General features: G+C 38.8%; 1 long non-coding RNA gene across 2 annotated transcripts in view; it reads right to left on the minus strand.

Moving 5' to 3' along the window:
- Positions 1–577: 577 nt before the first annotated feature.
- Positions 578–6381, minus strand: part of LOC148591904 (uncharacterized) — an 85634-nt gene continuing 79830 nt past the window's right edge. For both annotated transcript variants that reach the window (XR_015913989.1, XR_015913990.1), the window contains exon 4: positions 578–602. This is a non-coding gene — a long non-coding RNA (uncharacterized LOC148591904). The remainder of the gene's footprint in view (positions 603–6381) is intronic.

Genomic DNA, 6381 nt, shown 5'->3' on the forward strand with positions numbered 1-6381 from the left:
GTCTGATCGCGTATCGGGCCTGTTGCTTAAGCAATATGGAGCACGAACAACACTTTATAATTTGTGTTGAATCAAAACACTTGAAAATAATAGCAGCAACTAAACAATTTGAGGGAGAAGAAGCAGAATTTATCTGGAAAATAGGAAGGTCTTAAAGAAGATATTTTTGTTCTGTTTTCAAAATGCAGCTAATATAACTTCATCAGCATTTAGAACAAAGCTGACTCAAGATTCTTCGTTTCCAGTCAGGTTTTGCAACTCGCAGCATTTAGAATAAATTCTATTTCTTTGCCTTTATCTGTTGCAGAAAGACCTTGCCAAACTATCTATTTTAGGCATACAAGCATATGTTGAAATTTATGTAAAATATTTTCAGCTATCAATGTAATTATAACACCAAGAACTTTCCTCTGGAATTCAGAAGTAACAGACCCTGCATCGATTGCCCTCCTGCCATTCCAAGCCCCCTCACTATGGACACAAGTTACAAACAGTGGAAACTCTGTTTTCGTGATGTTGATCTTCCCAAAGGTCAGGTTTCTTACCTCAAACATTCCACAGTTGCTTAGACTGCAGTTCAGGAATTTTGTGTAACATTGCTTCTAGAAAGCAAATATTTATATTAGTAAATGCTATTAAAGCACTAATGTTACACAGGTATTCTCATTAGTAAACTGCTATTATTTTATTTTTATTTTTTTTTAAAGAAACAGAACTTTAAACTAAAGGGAAAGAAACATGTTATATTTATACATTAAGCAAACTTTATCATGCTACTTTACCACTAAGTGTTGTATCAAAGGCTGCAGGTCCAATCGTTAACTCTTTTCTTAATTCAAATTCAGGATTTATGTCTTTGATACAGAAAACACGCAGAGGCAGAAAGGTCTACATACAACAGAACAAATTTGTACTATGAAGATTTTGTAAAAGCAGTGGTCAGAGGGGTGCAATAAGGACAATATTCCCTTGGAATAGGGGAGCTTCACTTCTGGTCTGGCTCAGAAGAGCGCAGATTAGGGCATCAGTTTCATGCTTTACATACAAGAGTATCCCGAACACCAGTCTATACACTATTCTAACAAATTATTTCATTCACACACTCCCATTAGAGATCATTTTTATGTGTTTGGTTTGTTTGTTTGCTTGTTTGTTTCTGTTTTTTTCTGTTTTTTGCTTTTGTTTTGAATTTGCTTTTTTTAAGGAACAGCTTCAGCATCACCCGTGAATGCTACAAGGACTGTTCTAGCGTTTCTTTCAAAATATTCACTCTATTTAAACAGAACAGCCTGAATAATTTGGCCAGAAACAGAACTTTCTAATTCCTGACAAAATTTACAGGATGAAAAGAAAACTCTCCTTTTACATGTGTCCCGTGACTCAGATTGGAACACGAGATGTTGCAGAGGTAGAGTTTGAGCATCTTCCTCCGTTTGCTCTGCTTCTAAGCACAAATCACCTTGGAGGCCAAGAGTAGGTCAAGAGCAGCTTCTATATTATTCATTAACTCCAACGTGGCACACTTGTGAAAGCCGCACACAGGAGCTCTCCCGGGACGGGAACATGAGCCACTGAAGCGCAGCAAGGCTGTAAGCGGGCAGGAATCTTCCACGAACGCGATCTGGATTACACCACGGTCACAGCACAACTTCAGGAGATCTTGCCTGCTATTCAGAAGACTACAAACCTGCTAGCAAGGCCAGATGTGCCAGCTCAGAGCTTCGAACACACACTGCAGCGTTCTCAGAGTCTGAACAGTAAATTGCTCCTTCATCATACGCCAAACAATCCTAAATATCCCCTGAGCCACTTCACTAATTTAAGAGATGTTGGCAGCACTAAACTTGTTAAGTACAATATATTTCAGAGGTAAATTTCACAGGACTGGGTGCATTTTTTTTTTAATATTAATGAAATTAATGAAGCAGAAGCCAAAAGTAACTTATTTCATCGGCTTGCAGAAGCTAGATTTTTTCAGTAACTAGTCCAATTTATGTTTTAGTAACCTTCCTGAATATTTATAGTGGAGAATTTGTTCTTCCTGCCATTCAGCTTGTGCTCGTGATCTGAGGAGATCCTATTTTCTATTTGTTATTCTGCTTGAGGCCAAGATGCTTCAGTAGCAAAGAAAATACAAGGATTGCTAGCTCACAGCACTTAAAAAATATGATCCAAACAAGACCTCAGCCCTGGGTGATTCACAAGAAAAATGCACTGAGATTTCCAACCATTCCCAGCACTGTCTCCAACGCAGCATCAGTCACTGCAGGTAGGCCACAGTGCATGTGATGAAAGGACGGCTCAGCACTCGAGGAAACAGAACCTGCATGGTAGAATGGTGCTTTATTATTTTATTTATTTATATTTATACTTTATTTTATTTTTTCTCTTATCGCTTAAAATAAATACTTGGGAATTACAAGACTTGTCTACTAAAGGCTGATCACAAGTTCTCAACAGGGAAATCTGACTTCATGACGCTACCTGGGAAGGTCGTAGGACACCAACTTGACTCAGGAAGCTGCAAGGACTCACATACTGCTAACTTTAAAAATGAAATACTGGAAACTTTAGAAAACCTACAAAGCAGAATCTGGGTATTTTTAAATACCCAAGAATTTTCATTTAGACTCATCTCTAATGCAAATTTATATTACTTATTAGTTTATATTTAGCAGTAAGCTGGTTAAAGGTTGCAGGTAGCACTAGGCATTTTCAAATAACACCAGTCTGGCTGTGCTATCCTTGCTTGTGCTGAACACTGCTTTATTGCATGAATGATTCGATGAAAGTCAAGCCAGCTTCAGGGTGGAGAAGACCACTAGAGAAGCAACCAGGATGGACTGATTCTCAGGGCTGCCGGCACAACAGGGGTGCTAATGAAATAGCCCCTGAATCCTACAGGGCTACTAGAGCAGGTCTCCATTTCATCTACCTGTCTCCCTGGCCTCAATCCGTTCCTCCCCAAGTCACCTCTCATACCATTTTATATTTATCAACTCGGAGGAAGCTACAGGTCTTGGCACAGACATGTGCAGATTTGCTTTACATCATGAATTTTCTTCTACTGTCATCTACTGCAAGATGATGATCCTTTGGGACTACTGTAGGTAGATGCCAAAGAGTGCAAAAGGCTTGAAAATCTGGCTCGCTGTCAACATTCATAAAATATTTCTTTAGCTACAACCATAAGGGTGTGTGATCCTTCTCTCAAAATTGTAGAATACTTTAAGAAAACCTGGAGGGATTAGGCCATATTGAGCCATGCTGAGAAGTAATTCATACAGATAGGAAATAACACCTTCCAGCAAAACCAATAAATATTATCATACATGACCATCACTTCCAAACTTCAAAAAAAAGCTTTAATATTTTCAAATAATATACAGAGAAGCATAGCAAGACTAACCAAATTGGTTTTCTTCGTTGTGCTTTTCATGGGCCAGTATCTCCCATATACCTTTTTTTTTTTTTTTAATTCCGTTCATATACTCAAAACTATCTTCTCCCTTGGAGGAACACATGGAACCAGTTATTCAACACCAATTGTGCTAACTTGGGTCATTCTGAACTTGTTTTGGCTAATTTCACCTGCTTACCAATAATTATTAGGAAATCAATCACCTTTGTGGCTAGAAATATTCAATTATAAATGTGTGCTGCATATAAAAATTTGAGCAGACACCCAACATTTATTTAGTTCCCTCTGAGGGAAAGGAGATGCACGGTACTTTCGCTATCTGTCGCTAAGTGTTTTTTGTCAAATTTCGATTCTACCACCATTCTACAGTGACAGACATTGGGTATGACATTTTTTGACACAATGTCAATAGTGACATCAGTAATATTTGACACAAGGCACATTGGGGTTATTTGACACAGACAATTGGATAGCTCAGGGCATTGGAGATCCAGCGCATAAGGAGTTTTACCTTCGAGTCACCAGTGAATATCTAGCCCAGTGTTTGTAACTGTTACCAACTGATGGCTCCTCAGAGCCTTTCACAGAAGGAGCATGGGTGTATTGAATAGATGTCCAGAAAACAAAAATCAACACAATAAATTACATTAATCTGTGCCCTGTGATAAAAGACCATGGACTGAACAGCCAGCGACAGAGAGATTGTTTTATTGCTATCTGTAATTCCTTTTAAAAATGGTTGAATCCCAAAGGAGAAACAGAAGGATCAAATGAGTCAGAGAGCACTATAGCTCCAGTCTCCTTCCGAATGAGAGTTCTCTCAACAGCTTTCAGTCCCATGGCTTTCATCAACACTTCAATATGCTTATGGGAAAATGCAAATGTGAAATGTTACTTTCAGTGATGTCTTTGCTAAATATTTCACAACTGGCTAATATAGAGGACTCAGCAATACTGAACAGAAACAAAATGAAGTACATATATGAATATTCTAGAACTTCCTAGAACGTCACAGTCCTAATTAAACAAAGCATTTCTAGCTGCATCCAGGATTGCACTCATTTAGGAGCTGAGTCTTGCAGTATCTGTTAGGCACTTGGCTGAGAACCTGAAACCCACTTCAGCCCCACTACCCTTGTGCAAAACCTGGAAAGCCTGGAAATTTGCATGGAGAGAGATTAATACTGGGGACATATGAAGCTACATGGAGCAGCAAGGACAGTTCCTTGAACAGAGTACTCAGATGTCTAGAGATTTTCATATTAATAAGCTTTGTAGCCAAAGAGTTAGGAATCTAAACTCATCCAAATCTCTGTAGAGGGTATGAACCCTCTTTTGGATTCATCATTTTACATTTTATATTTGTGTCACATTTTAATGTTATACTCACATCCAGACAGCATCGGTACATGCAATTTCACACAAACAAGACTTACCTATTAAGACTTTAAAAAAAAGTTCGAAGTGCCTTCTTTAGAGATTTTTTTTAATACGAATATAAATGTAAATCAGAGTTAATCCATACGCAATATGTGCCCCTTTTTTCCTATGTTGTATTAATTTTGAAACGAAAATCCACTTTAGCCTGCTTGTCACTGGAAGTCATTGATATGATCATCTTAGACTTGAAGACAGCGCTCAATCAACACCTTGAACCAATACTTGGGCTACATTCAGATTCCCTGGAACACATTTTTTTTTGAAGTAGACTATGCTAACTCCCAGATTCCTTCATTGTTTTGCAGATTGCGGTTTCCCTAAAAAAAGTCATCCTAGCTGGGAATCAAAATACAGGAGGCATATTCACCATGCTTTCAGAAATCATCTCGTATACGTATCACAGGAAAAAAGGCACATTTTGTTAACCTTGTGTTTGGACCCAGACATACTGCAATTCCTCAAATAAGTTACATTAGAAAAAAAAGTAATAGCCATATGCATTTTACTGCAACAAAAAGCATTTTTGAAGCCAACTTTTGGATATACCTCCAATACATGGCGTGAACACCTAGAATATTCCCAATTTAAGGTCCACAAGGCCACAGCTAGTAGCTCACTACTGATCCACAATGTTCAGAACTTCCCCTCTACAAAGTACATAGATGCTGGACAGGGCTACAGACTCTGTAGGAACAACTTTATCTGAAAACATAAACAACAAAAACGTGATGGTGGGATATAATCAGTCTCAGTTCTACCAAAAGCTTCAGGTCACCCAGTATGCTTTCCTGTCCAAAATTGTGGGGAAGTACTGTTCTAGACCCATTTGAACTTTCTCACAAAAGGCTAAGATAATGATCTAATTCCAGCATGAGCAGCCCTTACATTTCTATTCACATATCATTATCTAAATAAAAAACACCCATACCCTTGTTGGACAACCCAGTTTTATTAGCAGACACCGGTGTTGTTTCTGCAGCCCTAATCTAATGTAATCTCTTATTTTCGTTGTGAGTGGAGCCAGAGCCTCCTTTTGGAATGGCAATAATTGAAGAAGTCGCACATCCTTCTGCACCTCAGCCCTTTACATTTTCAGTTGTTGGGAACAAGAACAGAGAGCTCAGCCTAACAGTAAAATCACATAAACTGTTTGGTGCAGAGTTAACTGAGGCTGCGCGTTCTCCTAAACTTGGCCATGCCGCTTAGGTCAGACCGCAGAGCTTGGTAAATCACAGCCCTGCAAAGCACAGCTTTGTAAATCCCACGGCAGAAACTGCTACAGATGGGTTGGAATCCAACCCCAGTATGCACTTTCAGACTTTCTGCAAAGCTAAATCTTAGCCCAAATTTCATTAATTCCCCTCTCTCTAGCAGACTGTATGAGAGCCCTAGAGCCACACTCCCTTGAACTTTGGTTTGGTTTTCAAAATCCAGACTCAGAGTATCTGCAACTTGGTTTTGCTGCTCAAACTTTTTTCTTGCTAACGTTCCCTTTCTGAGCAATGTAACATCAGGTTTGT

Source organism: Tinamus guttatus, unplaced genomic scaffold (genome assembly GCF_059628265.1).
Source record: "Tinamus guttatus ecotype Peru unplaced genomic scaffold, ASM5962826v1 Tinamus_guttatus_pri_ptg000674l, whole genome shotgun sequence".
In the NCBI taxonomy this organism is placed as follows: domain Eukaryota; kingdom Metazoa; phylum Chordata; class Aves; order Tinamiformes; family Tinamidae; genus Tinamus; species Tinamus guttatus.